The 13,097-nt window shown below is 44.2% G+C and overlaps 1 protein-coding gene across 2 annotated transcripts in view; it reads right to left on the reverse strand.

Annotated features, from left to right (window-relative positions):
• LOC144792661 (solute carrier family 2, facilitated glucose transporter member 11-like) overlaps positions 1-13,097 on the reverse strand; it is a 504,197-nt gene that overhangs the window by 292,586 nt on the left and 198,514 nt on the right. The window lies entirely within an intron of this gene.

The raw sequence follows: 13,097 nt of genomic DNA on the forward strand, positions 1-13,097 counted from the left end.
TTATCTCATATCTCCCTTCGCTTCATCTATATTGCGAATCCTGTCATAAGTTTTTTCTTTCCTGCAAGATTTACATTGTAAGGTACCCTGTTCTTATTGAGAAGGAGTCTGCTATTTGAAGTTTTATGGGAAGATTGAAATCATCATTTTCTTCGGCCACTGCACCAAAGGGCATTTTTATAAAGTATATAAGTTCCAAGATTTTTTCTGAATTTTCTAGGCTTGAAGTCTCTCTCACCTCTTCTTCGCACAGTTCTGACGCAATGATGGTATCCTCCCAGGCTACTTCCGGCAAATCCAACACCAAGCGGCTGAAAAAAGACCCGCCATACCCTCCTAAATCATCATCATTAGCCTCTATGGATTTAATATTGGAGATTAGGGCCCTTCGACCCTTCATGGAGGAGACTAACGCTAAATTACACATTTTGACAGACAATTGGTCCCAATTGGAGACACGGGTCTCCTCAGTTTAACAGAACATTACTTCCTTTAAAGAGACTTGTGCTCATGTATCCAATTTTCGTTCACAAGTTACGGTGCTTCAGCAACAGGTTGGAGATTTGGAAAATCATAATAGACGAAATAATCTACGCATTTACGGACTGGTAGAAGGGATTAAAGGATCTGACTCTCTTACTTTTTTCAAATACTTTATTCCAAAACTTCTTCACATGCCTGAGGGAACTCTTTTGAACATCCAGCAAGCGCGCCGGCTTGGCCGTTTACTTTCTCCAGCATCAACATCACAAAGACCTAGAGGAGTCATTCCGTATTTTTTAGAATATACGGACTTACTGAAGGTCCTGGCGGCAGTTAAGTCCTCCCCAAAAATCACTTGGTCGGGCTCATCTTTATTTTTTGCTCAAGTTATGCTAAAGATACTGCAGCCCGCCGTAAAGCCTTCCTAAATATGAGAGCCGATATGTGCCTGCTGGGTGTCAGATATGGTCTTTTTCACCCTTGTTTATTCAAGGTTACTTACAACAACAAGACAACCACATACGAGGATCCAATTCGTTTGCAGAGTTTCATTAACTCAAGTAAAGCACCTACTATGGATACTTCTGGTCCTTCACCCTCCTTCCATGGTTGAAATATGGTCGCAATTTCTACTTTGATGCTGTTTTATATTTCATCTTGTTGATTCCAATTGCTCTAGCGATTAGTTTCTTCAGTTTGCATTTTTTGCTTACAGTTCTGTAACTTAATGTATTTGTCATTTGTTATTTCTGGTTTCTGTTTGCTATTGTTGTTGTCTTTGTTTGTTCTGATTTAATGTCCTAATTTATTATTATATCCTACCTCTTCACAGGTTTCTCATCCCAGTTCTCTGTTGTCTTCCTGGTTGCCGCTCAGCCGACATCGGATTTGCCGTCTGTCCTATGTGGTTCCTCCCCCTCCTTCATCTCTTCATGCTTTCTTCCCCATGTAGGTATGTTCTTCTATTGTATCTCCACTTCTCTTTTGTCATTAATCCTTTCTTTTCTCCTTTCCCAGGTATTTTTCTTCCGAACGTCTTAGGTGTTATTGTTACTCTTTTTCTTCATAATCCTTTTCCTTACAACATTCCAATCTACCTGCTTTATTACACCCTTGTTGTTGCTATTTCCCAGTTTTCATTACTAACTTTTTCAGAAAACTTACAATTTCCTACTTCTTCACCATTTGTGTACCATGTCTTAAGCTTTATATTCTTTTCTGTCATTGTTTTTGCTTATCGAGTATTTTCTCCTGTCTCCCTCCTCAAAAGGTTTTTTTCCTACTCTTCTTTTTTACTCATGTTTATTGTACACGTGACATCCTTCATTCTTTGTATTTCCCTGAGTTGTTTGTTTCATTTGTGTTATCACTGTTCACTCTACCCTCTTCCCCTTGTTTTCCCTGACTTATTATGCCGTTAAGATTAGTCTTGTGGAATGTTAGAGGGCTAAACTCTCCCATCAAAAGACAGAGAGTTCTATCCCATTTAGCTAAATTAAATGCAGATATAGTTTTCCTGCAGGAAACTCATCTTACAGAGAAAGAATCTTTAATGTTACAAAAAGGTTGGGTGGGTGAAGTCTTCTATTCCAGTGGTGATGGTAAACGTAATGGAGTCATGATGCTGTGTCGTAAGTCTTTGCGTTATCAATTGATTTCTCAAGATTCAGATACGGAGGGACAATGGCTTAACGTTAAGCTGATATTGAAGGATGTTCCAGTCTCCTTTTTTGATGTCTATGCCCCAACCGGAGGTGACTCATCATTTTGGTTTTCACTGGCTAAGCAGGTCACTCTTCACATAGAAGATAACTTTATAATAGCAGGGGATTGTAACCAGGTTTCTGATCCCTTTATAGATCGTAATTCTAAAGTTTCATTTATCCCCAACAAGACCCACAAATCATTTATCCCTATGATAACACAACACAAACTTCTTGATGCATGGAGGCTATGCAACCCGACTACCAGAAAATACACCTTTTATTCCCCAGTTCATCATTCTCAGTCGCGGCTTGATTCTTTTTTCATTTCACATAACTGCTGATATAGGACCAATACTCATACAGATCATGCCCCTATTTCCATTGATTTCGCTATTTTACCCAAAACTGACTCTCCAAGAAGATGGCGCTTTAATCATTCCCTTCTTCCTGATCCGGCGTTCTCCAATTCCTTCAAGACTTTTTGTAATGAGTATTTCCTTATTAATCACACTGAGTCATTACCATTTTCTGGTATTTGGGATGCGTTTAAAGCTTGAGCGAGGGACTTTATTATAACATATGTGTCAAGAAAGCGCAACATTGCCCGTACTCGCACACATTTGCTATTTCAAGACATTAAGAGACTGGAGCATTCTTTTTATACATCCAACTCAAAAGAGGTTCTTGATGCACTTATAAAAACAAAGTTGCAATTTAATAAGGAATCTACTGACAACGCTTTACTGTATCTTCTGAAATCTAGCGCAAAATGTTATGGTGGTAGAAATAAAGCAGGCAAACATTTAGCTAATTATTTAAAAACTAAACACAATAAATTGAATATTGAATCAATTTATGATGATAACAATGTTCTAAAGTTTAAAGATACAGAAATTTTAAATGAATGTGCTGCCTTTTTTGAGAAATTGTATTCATCTGAAACTAATCCCACAGAAGACATGCTTTCACACTTAATTTTGACCTTACATCATCCCCAACAACTCCCCGCTGAACTCTCAACCTTAGAAAGTGAAGTTACGCAATCAGAACTCTTAAATGCATTACACCACCTCAAAAAAGATAAAGCACCTGGGCCAGATGGGTTCACAGTTGAATTCTTTTTCCATTTTTCCGATTTATTAATGCCCAAAATACACCTTCTAATCGATTCTTTCTATTCTCTGGGGAAATCTGGGGGCTCTTTCTCAGATGCTCACATTTGCCTAATTCCCAAAGAGGGAAAAGATCTCAAGTATTGCATGAATTTTAGGCCCATATCCCTTGCTAATATAGATTATAAAATGTTTTCAAAAGCATTAGCTCTCCGCTTAGATCCTTATCTTCCACGAGTATTGGGCAAAGAACAATCTGGCTTTGTGAAGGCAAAGTCATACAGGACAACACCAGACTTTTCTTTGATATTCTCTCTAAAGCTCCCCATTTAAATCATTCTTCAGCAGCTATAGCACTAGATGCTGAAAAGGCATTTGATAGCGTGGAATGGCGCTATTTATGGTATACTCTTAAATGGTTTGGCTTTGGTCCCAATTTTATTTCCTTAGTATCCCTTTTATATTCTAATCCTCGGGCTGCTGTTTGTGCCACCGGTCTCATATCACCTCTTTTCGATCTTGGCAGAGGAGTACGTCAGGGTTGTCCCCTTTCCCCTTTTCTTTTTAATTTGGCCCTTGAACCTTTCCTTTCCAAAATCCGATAAAATCCACAAATATCAGGATTTCACACCCCTGCTACTCATGTTAAACTTGCAGCGTATGACGATGATATCTTGCTTTTTATTTCAAACACAAGTGATTCGATCCCTGCCTTCCTTGAAGAAGTCATCACCTTCTCTTTGATCTCGGGTTATAAGTTAAATAACGATAAATGCGAGAGTTTACCTTTAACTAAATACACGTTTTAGGATGACTTTACGTCCACTAATTTTACCTGGAAATCTTCCTCCATTAAATTTCTGGGCCTACACTTCGCACCAACAATCAAAGGGACAGTCACTTTATGTCTAAATAACTGCATTCAGAAAATGTTGGATCTCACAACTAAATGGCACCTTCTATATTTGTCCTGGTGGGGTCGTTTAGATACCATCAAAATGATGCTCACGTCCATTGTCCTATACACCATCTCTAATATTCCAGTTCCCATATCCGCTAAACTTTTTAAAGCTGTAAATTCAGTTTTATCATCCTTTTTGTGGAACAAGAAGACACCAGGTATATCTATCTTCAAATTAGCTCGTCCCAAAGAGGAAGGAGGGGTTAACTTTCCTCTTTTCCCGGTCTACCACAAGGCCTTTCAATTACGATAGGCTTCATATTGGCTGCTTTATTCTATAGATAATTCTCCTTTATGGGCTTCAGTTGAACGTTCCTTTATCTCTCCTTTATCGTTTCAAGAGTATCTTTCTTTCTCTCGTAAACCCCAAGTAATTTCTACTCCACTTTTCAATTTTACCTCTAAACTGCTTAGCCCTTTTAGACGCATATACACTCTTCTCCAATAATGCCCAACCAGCTCAACCCATGCACTCACGTACCAATCTGTCCTTACTTCCACGCCTTCAACCCAAAGCATCATACCTTTCTTCAATCCACTCCCACACCCAGACATAAATCACCGGTCGAAGAAAGGTGGGAGAAGGATTTTGGTGTTGACTGGTCCTTACTATTATAGAATGCCATATGGACCAAAATGTGCAAATCCTCGAGAGCAGCTAGCCTCACACAAACGTTGTTTTATATTTATCACAGACTTTTCTTGTCCCCAAAGGCCCTACATAAAAGGTTTCCTGACACACCTAATACCTGCTGGTCTTGTGCCTCTCCTGACGCTGATTTATTTCATATATTAATTCTTTGCCCTCTAGTAAGCAATTTCTGGACGCGTGTTTGGTCTCAAATGAATTTAATTTTCAACACGCACGTCCCATTCTCCACAACCACTATCTTTTTAGGTAGCCTTTCACCAGCATGGGATGGCATAACTAACTTTAAAATTGTTGATTTATTAATAGTGGCTGCTTTTCAGCAAATAACGAGGAATTGGAAGAATTTTACTAACATTTCATATAAAGCTTGGTGGTATGATATCTGTCATAATCATAGAATGGATGCATTCTCCAATTTACTTACACCTATGATTGCAAAGAGGATTCAACTTTGGCTACCTGTTACGACATTTTTTGATAAATGTGCTAAATCACATCCCTTGTTGCAACCCTCTCAGCAGGAAGTCCTCAAACCTCCTTGTTAGACCTGTCAGCCCTTTGAGAAGTCCCTCCTATTTTTCCTTTTTTTCTCCTTTTTGCCTCCTAATTTTTGTTTTATTTTTGCGTCCACTACAATTTTTGGTGTTGTCCCTAGAGTTCTGAGTGCCTTCTTATCCCTATAACGTTTTGAAGCCTAGGTGCTCTCTTAACATGGTGAATACATAGACATACAAAATGGTGGCTTGTAACTGCCACATTTTTACCTCAGGGACCTGAGCCATAGGACTACACTGGGAAGGCTCTAGAACCTTCCAGCTGATTACAGTAGCCAGGGCCCAGTCTATAAAAGGGCCAGAACCAGGGCAGCCATTTTGGAGTGACCAGGGAGAGTCTGGAAGGAACCTGGTGAGGAGCGAGGCAATAGTAAAGGGAGGAAGGCGCACTGATAGAGGCTAGATCGTCCCATGGGTCGGCTGCCTTTTTTGAGGATGTCACCCTCAAGTTATTGACTGAGCCCCACCACTGGTTTTTTGACAATGTACCACATAACCCTTGTAGCGTCCCTGGGAACAGCGTCATTGAACCCCCTGTGAGAAGCGGTTAATCATTGTTCTGGGGAATACATCAGGGAAGCATCCGATTTGGAAGAGACAGTCCCGTTTTTTCCCTTTCCCCCTTTGAACGCTTGAGAAGAAATCCTGTATTGGGCCTGGCAGGTGAGGGACATCTTACCCGGGAGAAAAGGAGGGTGGAAAGTAGCCGGGTTGTTGTGGGATAAAGTTCTATGATCCCCGCCCGGGTTCACCGTCACCTTGCTGCTGCCCGGAGTTAGGGGGATCTAGGCCCCGATGTAGGTAAAATAGATTTACCGATTTTTAATTACCGAATTTTACCGATTCGGTAATTAAAAATTGGTAAATCTAAGGGGTGGATATGTAGGAACATCCAGATGTTCCTTTTACCGAATCGGTAAATATCTGTATTTACGGATTCGGTAAATACCGACCGGTAATGCCCCATTCATTCCTATGGGCTTTGAAGCCCATAGGAATGAATGGGGCATTACCGGTCGGTATTTACCGAATCGGTAAATACAGATTTTGACAAGGGTGCAGGGGGTGTCACTTTGACACCCTCTAGCACCCCCAAAAAAGGGCCGGGGTGCCATGTGGCAGGCATACCTGCCCTAAGGGCAGGTCTGCCTGTCATATGACACAGGTGTGCATGCACACATGTGCATGCACACCGGAATCGGTATTTTACCATCAAATATATTTGATGGTAAAATACAGATTCGGTAAGGGTTGTGGGACTCAGAAGAGTCCCACCTACATATCAAAATTACCGAATAGGTATAAATACCGATTCGGTATTTTACAGAATCGGTAAATTTACCGATCGGTAAATTTACCGATTCTGTAAAATATGTGGCCCTACATACCATTTACTAAATACCAGTCGGTAACGGCCGAAAATACCGATTTTCGGCCGTTACCGACCGACCTACATCGGGCCCCTAGTGACTGACAGGTTTTCCCCCTTTTGGCCGCAATCTTAATTACACTGCGGACATAGTATGAGGAGAGGGGGGAAGTCAGGTGATTCACCGCCACTGGCCCCAGGACTTTGCTTCGCAGATCGCGGAGAGAAAATTAACCTTACCCTAGTGCGGCTGGCCCGCTGAAAACCCCGCCGCTGAACGGTGCCCCTACTGCGGACTGACAGTATCCACGCCCCCCCCCCCGCTGAGGAAATCTAGAGGTAGAGAGGGGGCCCGGTTCTAGTCAGCGGAGCGTTGGTTCCTCTGTGGCGGCGTCGCGGGAGATCGTATGCTCTACCAAGTGAGCGCCGGAAGAAGGGGGGCGGGAAGCAGAGGAGGCCGGCCCGTGTTCAGCACCCAACCTCTCTAACGAGCGAGAGGAGGGCGGGACACAAGGCTGAGAATAATGCTGAGTGAAACGCTGTGCATTCCTGGCCCGTATAGCTGCTGGGAACCTGCAACGTGAGGGCTGGAGACCGATTGAAGCGACAGGAGAGCGAGCGGAGTGAGCGGACACAAACTCAACACAGCAGTCTCCTGGTAAGATCGTGGAAGTGTGGTTAGGAGGCCCAGGTGCTTAAGGGCCTCCTGCTGAGAGACACGGAGAAGTACAGCAGAGAAGAAGTGGGGGGAGGCATTGGAAATCATACTATTTTCCACACAGTTCGGCAGGAGAGGAAAGTTAAGCGGCCGGAAAGTGCCCAGTGTGTGAGAACTGCCGAATACACTAGGGCTTTGTTAAATGACTGAGAACAATTGTCCGCTGAATTTAATGCCCTGGATGGGATAATTACTAGAGTAATTTAATTGCTTTCTTTCCTGGAAACTTGAATTGATCCACATCTGTGTGACAAATTTATGAATGCTAAAGGTAGAGGCCTAGTTATGGTGACAGAATATAACAGAATTGCCTAGAGCCTGATTCTCTTTCAGAGGAGGGAGGAGGGGATAGTAAATTGAGTTTAACCACACTGCTATCCTGCTAAGGAATGTTTTGACTATGCACGAATTGCCAAAGAACCAACATTCTATGAAACTGGGAAAGTTTACAAAAGCAAGTAATTTTAATGTAATGACATAAATGTGAATGTGGTACTGGTTTTGCAACTAAGAGAAATACAAGAAACTAACTAAAAGAAAATATAAAGATTTTCTACTTTTCTAAACACGGTGTGGTGTTTCATTTTTGGTGGATGGGCATTGGGTTACTGTATAGGTGCGATGCAAGTGTAACACGATTGCTTTGGGATAGGTCTTTCCACTCTGTGCCAGGCTACCCTATGTGGACTGGTAGCCCCAGGTCCAACACTCCTTAACTAATTTACTCTTATATACATTGTTTATATTTCTCTTTATACTTCATCCTTTCTACCTTGTTTTACTCATGATAATGTTTGCTGATCCTTGCTTTTTTTATCACATTTGTACTGGAATATATTGATGATTTGTTGATTGTTATTTGTAACATTGTATTTTATAGTGACACCTAATTTTCTTAATGAAGTCTTTTTTCAAACCAGTAATAAATTCCAGCCATAGGTATCAAAAACGTTTCTATGTCAAGCGATACCGCCAATTGTTCATGAATGTCGCTTGTACTGGTTCTCATAAAATGGAGTAGCCGGCAGACATTGTGGAAGATGATTATTTGTTCTAACGAAGTGTGATTGTTAAATCATTACTACCGCTCGCCTTTACTGATCTTTCACCTCAATGTAAACTTCCAGCAATTTTAGGAAGAGTAATGTGATAAAAGTGGCAGAATATTCTTTGGGAAGGCCATCCATCACTGGGGTTTTCTTTCGGGCTATTTGAATAATGGCTGTATGGTTTTCCTCATTTTGGAGGGGTTCATCTGTTCCGCTCTCTGAAGTGGGTTCAGGTGGAGAGACGTAGCCTGTGGTGGTATTCCCTTAGTTGGTCAGTGCTGGAGCATTCTACCTACGTATAGAGAGAGTAATAGTAGTTGACAAAGGCGCTGCTAATGCCCATTTGCATGCTGTGTATAGTGCCATTGTCTGTCTTGATCATCCCTATTGGTGCACGTTTCTGGTAGCCACATACAAGCCCACCAATAGCTTGCCCTTGTCATGTAGGTGGGCAAAACGTTGTCAATGGTCAAGCTTCCCCAGTCCAGTGGTGTCTCGGTCTAGAGTTGCCTCAAGGTCTGATCCATGTTTATCAGTTCTCTGCGTAGGTCCTGTTGCACCCCAATGTGTGGTGATGCAATACTCTTGTATGACCACCTTATGGGCATCTGACTCCACTGCCATCAATGACAGTGAGCTTGCGTTTCATTCAAAGTATTAGGTGAAATGTGTAACCAGGGCCTCATGGAATGGTATGTCTTGTAGTGGCTCTGTCTGGAGCTTTCAGGTTGGTATTGTGGGGTGGGCTCTCCCACATCGTAGCCAGGCCTGGGTGATGAACTCTGCTCTGTTTGCGGAGTTTGCAGAGTTTTCTTGGAATGGGAATATCACTGGCAAACTGCTGATACAAGCACAAATGGAGGCATGCAAGTGGACAATCTGGAATATGGAAGGGAGCTGACCATGACAAATGCTAACCCCGACATTCCCAGGTAATTGTTAACATAAGGGTCACCCACGGTATATGGATAGCATCATTTCTAAAAATGAATTCATTGTTATATTCTATGTTATTTTTTATGTAAAGTGGAACCCATGGTATATGATGGCACCCATGATAAAAAGCTGGTCTGGCATAATAGAGGTAATTTTTTTATATAGCTGCACCCAAACTACATTTTGAAAAAATTGGATTCAACTGTGGAGGAACATCAAGTTTTATAGGTTTGTAACACCATGGAAGGATTTCAATATTTAATAAGTTCCCTTGTAGCACTTATGACATTTTGGCAAATTTAGGTGAAAAATTGTACAATAAAATGGACCATTTCATCCCATTTTTTCCACATATTTTCAAATTTCTCACGGGTGGAGAAAGCCCTCAGAAAATGTCTGGCTTACAACGTTTGCTCATGCATCAATCAATAAATCAATCAATCCACTTGTAGAGCGCGCTACACACCCGTGAGGGTCTCAAGGCGCTGGGGGAGGGAAATGCCGCTACTGCTCGAAGAGCCAGGTCATGAGGTGTTTCCCTAATGTGAGGTAGTCCTGGGTCAGACGTAGGTGGGCGGGGAGGGAGTTCCACGTCTTGGCCACCAGGTAAGAGAATGATCTTCCCCCGGCGGTGGTTCTGCGGATCCGTGGGACGGTGGCGAGGGCGAGGCTGGCAGAGCAAAGTTTGCATGTTGAAGTGTAGAACGTGAGGCGGTTGTTGAGGTATTGGGGGCCTATGTCGTGGAGCGCTTTGTGTGCGTGGGTGAGGAGCCTGAACGTGATCCTTTTGCTGACGGGGAGCCATGTAGGTCTCTCAGGTGGGCTGATATGTGACTGTGGCGGGGGATGTCGAGGATGAGTCATGCGGATGCGTTCTGTATACGTTGGAGTCTTCTCTGAAGTTTGATTTTGTTTCCTGCGTATAGGGCGTTCCTGTAGTCTAGTTGGCTGGTGACGAGGGCCTGGGTGACCGTCTTTCTAGTTCCAGTAGGGATCCACCAGAAGATCTTACGGAACATGCGCAAGGTGTTAAAGCATGAAGATAAGATGGTGTTGACTTGCTTGGTCATCGTGAGAGAGGAGTACAGGATGAATCCCAGGTTATGTGGGTGGTCAGTGGGTGTCGGTGTGGTGCCCAGTTCTGTGGACCACCAGGAGTCGTCCCAGGTGGATGGGGATGGTCCGAGGATGAGTACCTCCGTCTTGTCTGAGTTCAGTTTCAGATGGCTGAGTTTCATCCATTCAGCGACGTTTTTCATTCCTTCCTGGAAGTTGAGTTTGGCGGTGGCTGGGTCTTTGGTGAGGGAGAGTATCAGCTGGGTGTCGTCGGCGTATGAGATGATGTTGAGATTGTGCTTGCATGAGATGGTGGTGAGGGGGCTCATGTAGATATTGAAGAGGGTTGTGCTGAGCGCTGAGCCTTGGGGTATGCCGCAGATGATCTCAGTGGCGGTGGAGCGGAAGGGAGGGACGTGGACTCGCTGGGTTCTGTCGGAGAGGAACGAGGTGATCCAGTCCAGGGCTTTGCCTTGGATCCCGGCGTTGTGGATGCAGGTTATTAGGGTGCGATGGCAGACTGTACCAAAGGCGGCTGAGATGTCTAGGTGGATGAGGGCTGTGGTTTCCCCGTTGTTGAGTAGGGTCCTGATGTCGTCGGTGGCTGCGATAAGGGCGGTCTGGGTGCTGTGGTTGGCTCGAAATCCGGACTGGGATGGGTCGAGGGATCCATTGGCCTCTACTAATGCGGTCAGCTGTTTATTGACGATCTTCTTGATCACTTTTGCTGGGAAGGGAAGAAGAGAGATGGGACTGAAGTTTTTGAGGTCTTTAGGGTCCGCTGTGGGTTTCTTCAGTAGGGCGTTGATCTCTGCATGCTTCCAGCTTCTGTGAAGGTGGCAGACGTGAGGGAGTTGTTTATGACGTTCCGTAGGTGGGGAGCGATGATGGTGTCGGCTTTGTTGAAGATGTGGTGAGGGCATGGGTCGGAAGGAGAGCGGGAGTGGATGGTGCTCTAGCGTGGGCGGTGTCTTTGGTGCTGATGGGAGTCTAAACGCTGAGGGTGGTTGTAGGGGGGGTTGGTTCAGTGGCTGGGGGGTCTGGGCGCCGAAGCTGTTGTGGATAACGGAGATCTTGCGGTGGAATAACGTGGTGAGGGAGTTGCAGAGGTCTTGTGATGGTGTGATGTCGTTGCGGTTGGCGTTGGGATTGGAGAGCTCTTTTACGATGCTGAAGAGTTTCTTGCTGTTGTGTGTGTTGTTGTCCAGTCGTTCTTTGAATGATGTCTTTTTGGTGGTGCGGATCAGCTGGTGGTGCTTGCGGGTGGCATTCTTATGGGCTCTCATGTTTTCTGTCGTCTGTTCGCGCCGCCAGGTTTTCTCGAGGGATCTGCAGGATTTCTTTGATTCTTTGAGGTGAACCATGTTGTTTTCCTGTTGCCGGGTTTGCCTGGAGGGTTCTTCAGTGGTGCAAGGGCCTCGGGGCAGTTGACTATTCACTGTGTGAGAATGCGGGCTGCGTCATTGGTGTCAGTGGTGGTTATAGGTGGGTTCTGGCTCAGTGATGTGGTTAGCTGGTCTGCGGTGATTTTGCTCCAGCATCTCGGGGGATCTGTTGCGGGCAATGGTGGGATGTGGTCTTCTTAAAGGTGAAGTGGATGCAGCTGTGGTCGGTCCAGTGTAGTCCGGTGGAGTGGCTGAAGGCAACGTGGCTTCTGGCAGAGAAGATGGGGTCAAGCGTGTGGCCGGCGTAGTGGGTAGGGGTGTTCACCAATTGCTTGAGTCCGAGGTTGGCGAGGTTGGCGAGCAGGGTGGTGGAGTTGTTGTCATTGTTGTTCTCCAGGTGGAAGTTCAGGTCCCCTAGGAGGATGTAGTCTGAGGAGGCGAGGGCATGTGGGCTGATGAAGTCGGCGATGGCTTCACTGAATTGTGTACGTGGGCCCAGGGGTCTGTAGACGAGGGTTCCTCTGATGGTGGTCTTGGGGTCGGTGTGGATCTGGAAGTGTAGGTGTTCGGCGGGGGTGAGGGCATCTTCGGAGTAGGTCGTAACGTCGATGGTGTTCCTGTAGATGATGGCGATTCCTCCTCCTGTTTGGTTGATGCGGTCCTTGCGGGTGTACTTGTAGGTCAATAACATGCCAGAAAATTTCCAAAGATCAAGTCTGCACCAAAAAATAGGTGGCATCTAAAATATACATTTCTCTGTGTTATACGGTTGTACTAATCATGCTTCAACTATGGAGCTTCAGGGATGCCAATTGTTATGATGTTAGGGTCATGTGACATGCCTTTTTGGAACAAATCAGTGTCGTGTCAAGGGTCATATGATATCAGTTCTTATTAAGTAATTAAGGTCAAATGGATATGATGTTACTCCTGCTATCGCTGGCATTTTGGTGAATCGAGGCTCATGGTTTCTACATCGGTTTTTATGACTCTTAAGAATTAGATATGGAGGGACTCACCCCACTTAAAGCCCTGCTGCCAGCACTATAGGCGAGCAAACAGAGTTTAGTCTACCGGTTCTAAATTTGCTCAAATAGTGTTTTTCTCTGCATTTTA

The sequence above is a fragment of the Lissotriton helveticus genome, chromosome 11, assembly GCF_964261635.1.
Source record: "Lissotriton helveticus chromosome 11, aLisHel1.1, whole genome shotgun sequence".
Classification (NCBI taxonomy): Eukaryota; Metazoa; Chordata; class Amphibia; order Caudata; family Salamandridae; genus Lissotriton; species Lissotriton helveticus.